Raw genomic sequence first — 12,022 nt, 5'->3', positions numbered from 1 at the left:
TTGGGCGATTGGAATTCACAAGTATACACAGATGTGTATAAAGTTGATGACTTTAAGAACCTGCTGTATAAAAAAATAAATTAAAAAAGGGAAAAAATTTAAAAAAGAAAACAAAGTACATTTACCCTTATTTTTAGGAAATGCAAATTAAACTAATATTAGTGGATAGAGGGTCATCATGTCTGCAACTTACTCTCAAATGGTCCCAAGAAAAAGAAACAGGTACATATAGCAGATAACGCACATATGGTAAAATGTTAACCTTTGGGGAATCTGGGTGAAGGATATATAAAAATGTTTTGTACTACCTTTGAAAGTTTTCTGTACACAGTACAAAGTTAGAAAAAAGGAAAAAAACTGTACATTTACCTAGAATTTTACATCCAGTGAAGGTATTCTTCAAAAAGGAAGCCAAATAAACTTTCAGAAAAACAAAACCAAAGAAAATCTAGGACTAACAGAACAGAGTTGCAAGGGTCACCACAGGAAGTGAATCCAGCTGAAGAAAATGAGACTGGAAATAATTCTTGCCTTATATGAAGTGGTATGATGTTAATTCAAGGTAGGTGAAAAGTTAAGGAAGCATATTGTAATCCCTAAAATAATCACTATAAAACTAATTGAAACAGTGAATAATAAAATTCTATGTAGGAAATCAAATAGAATACTAAAAACAGTCAATTATTTTCATTATTTTAACAGAAAGTAGGGGAGGGGATGGAAACTAGGGACTTGAGGGCTTCTGGCCCAATGTTCTGCCTCCTTGGTGTGGACTGGACCCTGCTGGCCCCTCAGCAGAAAATTACTAAAGAAATAAATGGCATTCTACAAAAATTGGGGCAGAAGATCAAAATCTGAGTCGTAGGTGGGTTGAATTTCAATAAAGTGCAGGTGAAGCTGGGAAATGATATGGTTAAAAAAATATGATTATGTGTTTCCAGGAAATGGCTTGGTAGCATACAAAGATGGGCAACTCTTATATAAACAGATTATTCAAGGTCACCTTTGTAAGGCCCTAATCCAAGATTTAATCAATGACTGTCTGAGCTACATTGTAGAAACCAAACTCCTGAAGTAGAAGGGGTGCTTTCATTGAAATTCTAAATGGGATGTGAATTCATCCTCTATTGAAAGAAGCTGCAGCCCCAAAGAACACATGGAGTTCTATACACATTATAAAGAAAGAAAATATAAGACAAAATTGTGTAGCAGATCTGTGGAAAGCATTTGCAAATAAAGGCCTCACCTTTTCTGTAGGAGGCCAGATCAGCTTTGAGGTCTTTCGGGATAGATAGAGCAAGAGGTATTGCCTGGGACATGTGGAAAATCATGGTTATAAGACCATTTCTCTCTTTGGAGACAAAACTGTGGCAGGTGGGAACAACCATGAGATCTTCACAGACCTGGGAACTGCAGGCCACACGAGTCTATGCCTGAGGACACAGGCAAGATCTGTGAAGAGCTCTTGTACTAATGGTCATTTTCCCTGTGGGAAGAAGAGGGAGCTAATGAGCCTGACAGGGTCATTTGGTGGCCAAAGCCAAGGTCTCCCCTTCATATGCCCACACGACCCAGCCCAGGCCAGGCTCTCCGCAGGGTTCAGTCATCTCATAGGGTCCTGACAGTGATATCCTCATGCAGCAGAGAAACCTCCTCTATCCCCAAACACGTGAGGCCTTCCACCTCCAATGCCAGAAGAGAGAAGAAAAGACTTGTCAAGAATGGAACAAAGGAATAACCCCACCAATAGACTTATCCCCCAACTCCATATTTGTAATCACAGTATGTCTGGGTTTTTGGGAAACTTCCTATCATTCTAGAAAGATAGAGAAAGACAAATGTGCCGGGACCCTCCCTCTTCATGGGTCCTGTGATAACTGTAACAGATATTTATGTTTGGGCCCCCTGCATCAATAACAGAAAGGGGGATTTGTGATGAGAAAGAAAGGACAGTACAATTACAATGATTCAACCCTGGGACAAAAGTCTAGAAACACTTTCTGAAATGAAGCTCCCTCCCAAGCGTCAGTTTGATGGGGCTTTGAAACTGAGAAGAATGTGATCACTGTGGTGGTATTCAGTTAAATGACTGTACAATCTTTCTTTTCCAATCCTGCTTCCTGGTTATGAGATGCAGACCTCAGTACGGTCTGCTGACAGATGACCGGCCAAGTGACCAATGACCATAAGCAGTTTGCACTCAGCTCTTCCAGAAGGCAGATCAGCTCTGTATTCACTACACCTTGAATACCCTGGCTGGTTCTCAGTAACCATGGAGATGGGAGGAAATAGAAACCAACAACCCCTGGTTAGAGAACTGGCACCAGCAGAACAGTCCTTCCCTTGGATGTAGGTTCTGATCCCAGGTCTGGAGAAACTAACTTGGGATGTTAAATTTTACTAAAAGTATCTTCTTATTGGACCTGGCTGGCTTCCCAAAGGCATTATTTGCCTCTAGTTTCTCAGGTAAGAGCTTAGATTATTCATAGGAATAGGAGCTGCACGTTAACTCTCTGCAGACATTTTAATAAAAGTTGTCCACCCAGGCCCTCACCTAGACTTTGACTTAAGGGGTAAGAGCAGCTGAGGTTGGGACCCTCTCTCCTCCCTTCCACAAGGGAGTTCTGCAAGTTCTTTGTGAAACTGGAGGCAGCTCAACGCCCTAGTTCAGAACACAGCTGAAGAGAGCTCGCAAGGTAATTGTTCACACATTACTTTTCAGTATTTGGCAATGTTGAGACCCCCAAACCCTGCACAGATAGATGCTGGGGTCAGCTTTAGTCTACAGCGTGGCCTCTACTGGGGGTCACCTACCTGAATCCTGGGCCAGGGGGAGCCCTGTGCTCTGCATCCCCTGCCTCCCAGCCCCCAAACAGTTGCTTGCATCAGATAAACCTGGTTCCCTCCAAACCTGCTGGCTGCTCAGTCTTCTCTTAGCTCAGGATTGGGTTGGGAGAACAAAAGAAGAAATGCTGGCCTATGAAGTCTGCCCGGCTCAACCACTCTGTTTACTACACACAGGACTGTCGTTTCTCAGTGATTCCCAGGCATGACCATCCAGTGGTATCTTTCCTTGTAGAATTTTGCAAATGATACTGCAATGACCTTTCAAAGTGAAAAGTAGCAAATTAAAGTGATTTTGTTTTTTCCTAAAAACAAGCAAAACAAAATAAAAAGGCAGTGAAGGCTAAGCAAAGGACAAAGAATAGATGACAAAAAATAGGACAGGGCTTCCCTGGTGGTGCAGTGGTTGAGAGTCTGCCTACCGATGCAGGGGACACGGGTTCGTGCCCTGGTCCGGGAGGATCCCACATGCTGTGGAGCGGCTGGGCCCGTGAGCCATGGCCACTGGGCTTGCGCATCCAGAGCCTGTGCTCCGCAATGGGAGAGACCACAACAGTGAGAGACCCACGTACCGAAAAAAAAAAAAAAAAAAAAAAAAAAAGAATAGGACAAATAGCAAGAAGGTACAATTAAACCCCCAAATATCAATAATTATACTAAATATAAGTGGACATAATGCTCCTATTAAGAGTCAGAGATTGTTAAACCAGATAAATAAGGAAAACTCTGTCTATATGCAATATACAGGAGATGAGGTTTTTTTTTGTTTGTTTGTTTTTTTGCGGTATGTGGGCCTCTCACTGTTGTGGCCTCTCCCGCTGCAGAGCACAGGCTCCGGACATGCAGGCTCAATGGCCATGTCTCATGGGCCAAGCCGCTCTGCGGCATGTGGGATCTTCCCAGACCGGGGCACGAACCTGTGTCCCCTGCATCGGCAGGCGGACTCTCAACCACTGCGCCACCAGGGAAGCCCCAAGAGATGAGTTTTAAACACAGTAAAGTTGAAAGTAAAAACATTGGAAAAGTTATACTATGTAAATGCAGCGAACTAAAACTGACATGACTATACTTATATCAGATAAAGTAGACTTCAGGACATGGGGTATTTCCAGGTATAATGAATATTCATAATGGTAAGAGAGTCAATTTAACAAGAGGATCTAAAAATATTAAATTGTATGTACCTAATAACAGAGCTCAACAAAATATAAATAATAACTGTCAGAACTAAAGAGAGAACTAGAGAAATCCATCATTATTGTTGAGCATACTGTAGGATTTTATTTACATACATTTCTAGAACACAAAATACTAATCTAATCTGAGGCAAATCTCATTAATGGTTGATCATGGTGTGGATTTGATTGTAAAAGGACAAATTATATTTTCTCAGGGTGTTGAAGATACTTTCTTTCTTGATCAGGATCGTGGTTCCACAGCAGTACACATTTGTCAAACTCTTCAGGCCATACACCTGTGCTTTTTATTGTATGTAAATTCTTTCTCAACAAAACCTCAAATCAATGCCCAATACTTTCCATAATGCCCTTTTGTCACTTACCACATTTAATATTGGATTTTCTACACAGTTAAATATGTTATTTCCCCTATTGGAATTACAGAGTCCTGCCTGAGTTGTTTATTTACCTTAGCAATTTTGCAGCACTTTTCCCAATTTGGATAATAAATAAATACCAATTGAGCAAAAAATTATGAACTATAAATATTGAATCCAGTATTTTAAATTGGATTAAGTTTATTTTATATTGTAGAGCAGGGGTCAGCCAATGCTGCCCAATGGGCTAAATTTGGTGCACTGCTTGTTTATGCATGGTCCTCAACCTAGGAATGGTGTTTACATTGTAAATGAAAAAAAAAAAAATCAGGGCTTCCTTGGTGGCGCAGTGATTGAGAATCTGCCTGCCAATGCGGGGGACACGGGTTCGAGCCCTGGTCTGGGAGGATCCCACATGCTGCGGTGCAACTAGCCCCGTGAGCCACAACTACTGAGCCTGCGCATCTGGAGCTTGTGCTCAACAACAAGAGAGGCTGCGACAGTGAGAGGCCTGCACACTGAGATGAAGAGTGGTCCCCACTCACCACAAATAGAGAAAGCCCACGCACATAAACAAAGACCCAGCACAGCCAAAAATAAATAAATAAATAAATAAAATTTAACAAAAATCAGAAGAAGAAAATATTATGTGATAAATGAAAAATGATATGAAATTCAAACTTCACAAAATATAAATGGAGTTTTATTGCAACATAGGAAAGTAAAAAGATGAGAAAAGACATACCAGGCAAACACTGAGTGTGATGAAAAGCTGATATGGTTTTACTAGTATCAAATAAAGGAGGCTTTGGGGACACAGGGTATTACCAAATATAACTGAGGAGAATTCACAAAGGTAAAAGGTGAAATAGAGATTTTTACTGGGCTGACATAGAGCCCAGGAATCTGAATTGTACCAAGCCCTCTGTAACAAAACCTGCTGTAGAGTAACTGGAATAACAAAATAATCCTTAGTCATGAGCCATATAAATAATCAGCTATTTCACAAGATACAAAATAACAGATGGGGTCACACAGATTTAGTGAGAGGAGTGCAAGTGATTATGTAGGCTACAGGAGAGGATACAATTTGGAAGGCTGTGAGATAAGGAGATAACTGGTTTCTGCCTACACAGTTTCAGCAGCTTTGCAAAGATGAGATTTATAAATACTTTATAAATTAAAGAAATTAACTGCAGCATCACTAAACTGAAAGTACCACCTACGCCACTTGCACAGTTTTCTATTAATAGTGAGTGAAGCATTATCTGCCACGGCCTTGGAATAAATTATTATGGAATTAGAGCTTGCAGAGATGAGCTATTGCCTCTCATATACACATTATTGTAGCAAGAAAATACCATATTTGGAGTCAATCTCTTGGAGAGTCCAAAAGCTACACACATTTACATTGACATAAGAGCTTAGACTTACAGCCTTATTAATGTTTTACAGAACAGGGTGGAGAAGATAAAATGGATAGTAATTTAAATGAAGATGAGATGGTTCTTCAGTACTTCTTAATCCTTTTGGTGTCTTGTACCAAAAGTACTTTGGTACTCTTAGAAGTACCAAAGAGTACAAGAAGGCATTCCTTGTTTTAAGAAGAAGCACATCATTCTATAGCATTATTTATCAAGGAGGGAATAAATTCAGTATTAACTACATGAAAGATTATAGTTAGAAAATAGTTGAGGTCCACATTTAATAAATTGTCATATAACTCTATAATGTGGGTATAAAGAGGTTTCTGATCAGGATCATCTACCTATAGTTAATAGAATAATTATAACTCTTACTGGCAAATAACAAACCCATTGGGACTTGCTTCATCAAAAAGGAAAATTTATTAGCAGAGTAGAATATAAGGGTAATTCACAGGTCACAAGGGCCTCATGTGGCCAAACCTCAGGAAAAGAACTGGAACCACCAGTATGACTGCCATTAGAGCTTTCTCAGTAATGGTCACTTTGGGCTGTTTCCTTGTTCAGTCTTGCTGCTGAACAAGCTCCTCTCATACCTGAAAATGGCTACTGTTAGCTTTCAAGTTTAGAAGACTTATTGTGGAGGGATGCCATGAAAAAGTTAAATGTCTGGATGCCTTGTTAAGGAACTATTTGGTCTAGTTGGTGTCAGTACCTCTCCTAGTCTAACCACAATGGGTCTTGCTACTGTGTCCAGAGAAAGAGGCCTCACTATTCTAACCTGACAAGTTATCACTAGTCAATCCAGAAAATATAGTAATAGGGCCAGATTGACAAGATATCATTTGTCTAAAAAATGCCCTCATCCATAAAAACAATGTTTGATTTTCATTTATTGCCCTCAACCCACCAACCTGGGAAGCTATTGAGAAAATGAGGATAAGAAGATGAGCTTAATATGAGTCCATGCTGTTTTAAAATTAGAATATAGATGCATTTGTCAGAATTCATTGAAAGGATACTAAGGGTTTATGCATTTAAGGTATATAAATTTTACCTCAACAGCAGTAACAAAAAAGCACTAGAAATAAATATTGAACTCTGGTTAATAATATGCCTGTTGAGATATTTGTGGAACCATACTGATGTCTGTAACTTTGTTTGAAATGCATCAAAAAATAATATACATGGATCAATGGCTAGAGGGATGTGTAGATGAATATAGACAAATAGGTCTGTGATAAAGAAAATATAGTGAAATGTTAATTGCAGCACTGACATAGTATATATATGATTTTTTACAGAAAAATTCTTTCTACTTTTTTGTATGTTTGAAAATTATCCAAATGATATATTGGAAAAAGAAACTAAATGAATCAGCACTTCCTCACATAATGCATTCTCAGTTAGTATTTCTATACACTTGAGAATCTAGAACAATCTCTATGCCTACTACTTTAGATAGTATTTTACATTGGTTTAAACTCATTTGCCTTTGGAGTTTCTAAGTTCAACGTGTACCTTTCTCACTGATTACAGTGGGTCATCTTAAACATTCCTTTCAAGTTTTTAATTCCACAATGAAGAGTTATGCATTTTTAAATACAAAAGAGCAAAATCTGAAAATATAAATTATCTATATACTCACTACTCAGAGATATGTGATTATGTTCTTCTAGAATTTGTTTTAATAAATGCCCTTTTAAAAGTTGGAGAGACTAAAGTAAATATATGGGAAGCATGTATTATCTTTGCCATTTAATAGATCTGGCCAGAAACACTGCTTTTTAAAATCTGAATTTATCATTTCCCACCTGAAACTTGTCATGACAAATATTTGTTTTTATCCTTCAATCCTTTCTCATTGACCTAGTCCATGGGTATTTTAAGTTCTATTGATTTTCTCAGCTAGTACAGTATTCTACATGTAGTTCATAATACAATATTATTGGATTGTACTGTCTCAATAGCTTAAATACTAAGATGTTTATCAAGTACTGCCTAATAGGCACCACTATGAATTATGCCACAAAAATAATATAAAGGGAGTAAAACTTATTTTAAAAAATAGAATTATGCCACAGAAATAAAATAAAATGAGTAAAACTTATTTTAAAAAATATTAAACAGGTCATTTTCTTGAATGGTTAAGACAGGTAACTAACTACCTTGAGCCCCAGTTCTAGAACCTTAACAGTTTCAAAGGAAGTAAAATAAGATACTTGTAGCACTTCCTCCACTGCACGTCACATGCTCAGTAAATCTAAGTGGGAATTGCTATTAGTATAAATTTGCATATTATTTAAATTTGCATATTATTAGCATATTCACAGACTAAAATATGCTAAAAATGTCTGTACTTAAAAGAGGTTTCAATATTTTCCCATAAGTATTTTTTACATTATTGATATTTTTATTAAGCCCGTTTTCATTGATAATGCAGCCCAACTTTAGCTTAGACAAGTTATGAGAGCACAAAGTCTGAATTTTTTGATTCTCAGTAATTGAGATTTTGTTATTTAAGAATCTAAGATAATGAACCTCACTTAATGTTTTAGAGTCTTTGGGATGACATCATTCTTTTATCTCTATACTGGACTAGTGACTCTGGTACTTCATTCGTGTGTAATGCATCACTAAAAACAGTAAAATCTTTGTTCCTCAAATGATACAATATTACTTATGTTTTCTCTTTGAATTAAAGTTTTTCCATTTGTCACGAAACAGCCGTTACTAATCTGTTCAAATCGTTCGTATAATTCTCACTTTCCATCCATGTTTGCTATATTTTTTCAATCAAAAAGAAGAAAAAATTATCGATTAATTTTGCTGTCCTCCTTATCTGATGGAATTTCCCTTCCAATTCCCCTTATGTGAGTCAACTGACATGTGGCAAATACCCTCCTCACAGATGGATGGGTAATAGCAATTGCACAGTTGCTGAATTTTGCAACACAGGTGCTTGGATTGGCTCTGCTTGCCTGCCAGCAATATACAGATCTTGGCAGTCCCCACACAGTTGTAAAAAGAAGCAGAGGAAGAGCACACACTCATTCAGCTGGCACTCATCCTTTTCTGCACTGAGGCCCACAGTTGAGCCAGACTCACTGCTTTCATTGCCTCTTAGCCCCTGAATCACTGTCAGATTCTTGACCTAAATCTGAGACTTGCAAGGAAACCATTTGTGTTTAATTACAAATGTGCAAATTTAACATAGAAATAATGTGTTCCTTCATGCAATACTTACTACCAACAAACGAGTGGGAACTGAGAAACTTGAATATAGTATTTTTTCTTCCTAATATAAAATGGAATGTTTCTACAACGGAAATAAAAATACATTTAAAGTGAGGTTTTCTCATAGGTAGAACACTCTATGACATAAATCACAGCAAGATCCTTTTGGACCCACCTCCTAGAGAAATGGAAATAAAAACAAAGATAAACAAATGGGACCTAATGAAACTTCAAAGCTTTTGCACAGCAAAGGAAACCATAAATAACACCAAAAGACAACCCTCAGAATGGGAGAAAATATTTGCAAATGAAGCAACTGACAAAGGATTAATCTCCAAAATTTATAAACAGCTCATGCAGCTCAATAGCAAAAAAACAAACAACCCAATTCAAAAATGGGCAGAAGACTTAAATAGGCATTTCTCCAAAGAAGATATACAGACTGCCAACAAACACATGAAAGAATGCTCAACATCATTAATCATTAGAGAAATGCAAATCAAAACTACAATGAGATATCATCTCACACCAGTCAGAATGGCCATCATCAAGAAATCTAGAAACAATAAATGCTGGAGAGGGTGTGGAGAAAAGGGAACACTCTTGCACTGCTGGTGGGAATGTGAATTGGTACAGCCACTATGGAGAACAGTATGGAGGTTCCTTAAAAAACTAAAAATAGAACTACCATATGACCCAGCAATCCCACTACTAGGCATATACCCTGAGAAAACCATAATTCAAAAAGAGACATGTACCAAAATGTTCATTGCAGCTCTATTCACAATAGCCCGGAGCTGGAAACAACCTAAGTGTCCATCATCGGATGAATGGATAAAGATGTGGCACATATATACAATGGAATATTACTCAGCCATAAAAAGAAACGAAACTGAGCTATTTGTAATGAGGTGGATAGACCTTGAGTCTGTCATACAGAGTGAAGTAAGTCAGAAAGAGAAAGACAAATACCGTATGCTAACACATATATATGGAATTAAAAAAAAAAAAAAGTCATGAAGAACCTGGGGGTAAAACGGGAATAAAGACACAGACCTACTTGAGAATGGACTTGAGGATATGGGGAAGGGGAAGGGTAAGTTGTGACAAAGGGAAAGAGAGGCATGGACATATATACACTACCAAACGTAAGGTAGATAGATAGTGGGAAGCAGCCGCAGAGCACAGGGAGATCAGCTCGGTGCTTTGTGACCGCCTGGAGGGGTGGGATGGGGAGGGTGGGAGGGAGGGAGATGCATGAGGGAGGGGATGTGGGAACAGATGTATATGTATGACTGATTCACTTTGTTATAAAGCAGAAACTAATAAAAAAAATAAATAAATAAATAAAAAATAAAGTGAGGTTTTCTTTAATAAAAAATCATATATTTGCTATTAGTTTCTAAATTAAACATTTGATTTTCCAAACATTCCTTGGTCTTATGTACTCGAAGATGTACCTAGAGAGAATGATTGCTATTTATATATGTGGGTGGGTCTAAAATACAACTTGTGAGCTGTTTTTCAGCATGAGAATGTAAGAAAATTTGTCTGTAGTGAGAATTTATGCACTGGGCAAGTTTCCAGGAATCTTAGTACAAATTAGAGACAGACTCACCCTTGAGGAACACATGGTAGAGTTGATGAAAATGTTAGTGTGATACCTTCTTCTAAAAAGAAGGAATAAAATGAAATGATACTTGTGGGGGAGTGGCAGTTGTGCCTGATAAGGGCCAAGGAAAGCAAAAGAAACAAACTGATATATACTTGGGACTTATAGGATGTGTAATACTTCTTTAGGAACGTGTGCAGATGTAGATAGTTTGGACAAAGGGAAATGGAAGAGTAGGTTTGTTTTGGAAAATGGGATTTACATGTGTTTGTTAGGATTAAATAGAGATGTGGTTCCAGAGATCTTCTTGGATCAGAAATGAAGAAATAATAATTTTTTCTAAGGATTATGAGGTTTATTTAAACATAGGCAGTGTGAATGATATGTCAGAAAGAACACCTGATTTACACCCTCAACTAATGAACTGGCTCCACTTCTTGAGTTTCCTGATCTCAGCTGCCCCATCTCACCTCACCATAATACACTGAGTTAATCAAAACAAAAATCTTAGAGTCACTCTTAAGTCTTCCTTTTTCTTCATACCCCATATTCAATCCATTAAAAAGCTCTGATGTTTTCACCTTCAAAGCATATTCCACCTTCTCATCCAAACTTTCAAGCCATAATCTTTTCTTGTCTGCAGTATTTTAATAGCCTCCTTATTGGTCTCCCTGCTTCTGTTTGGGGCACCTTTTCCAGGAATCTTTGCCACACAGAAGTCACAATGATCTTTCAAAATCTAAATCAGATCATGTCATTCCTCCACGTATTACTGTTCTAATAGCTCTCCATTGAATTTATAATAAAATGCAAAGTCCTAATGCTCTTATATGACCCTACATGATTCAACTTCATCTCCTGTGGCTTATGATATTCTTCCTAAATTCTACTCTTTTCCTCAAACACAATAAGCTTATTATGGCCTTGGGGTCTTTGCAGTAACCTAGAATGCTCTTCCTCAGACATCTGTATGATGATCTCATTCTTGTTATTTTCATCTCAGATTTAGATCACTGACTTGGGGGACCATTTGTGACCATTCAGCCTAAGTCATCCTCCAGGCATACGGTATCACAATGCTCCTCTAAATAAGACCTTCTGAGTAGTTGGAAACATAAATAAGGAACTTGAAAGAGAATGGAAATCAAAGCACTGCTTCTTTTTTTTTTTTTTTCGCCATGAAACACTTTAATTATTTTGCTTTATATATTCATATTTTTGCTTCACAATGGTGTATTAGTTTCTGCTTTATAACAAAGTGAATCAGTTATACATTACATCTGTTCCCAAATCCCTTCCCCCTTGTGTCTCCCTCCCTCCCACCCTCCCTATCCCACCGCTCAAGGCAGT

At 37.8% G+C, this 12,022-nt stretch overlaps 1 pseudogene across 1 annotated transcript; it reads left to right on the top strand.

The window, feature by feature from the left end:
* Positions 1 to 717: 717 nt before the first annotated feature.
* On the top strand, positions 718 to 1,474 carry LOC307053744 (phosphomannomutase 2-like; annotated as a pseudogene). The gene has a single exon. The product of its transcript is annotated as a phosphomannomutase 2-like (transcript).
* The last annotated feature ends 10,548 nt before the right edge of the window (positions 1,475 to 12,022 follow it).

This window comes from Hyperoodon ampullatus (genome assembly GCF_949752795.1).
Source record: "Hyperoodon ampullatus genome assembly, chromosome: 5".
NCBI lineage: Eukaryota > Metazoa > Chordata > Mammalia > Artiodactyla > Ziphiidae > Hyperoodon > Hyperoodon ampullatus.
Note: the sequence above shows the minus strand (reverse complement) of the source record. Positions and strands in the feature narration are given on the sequence as shown.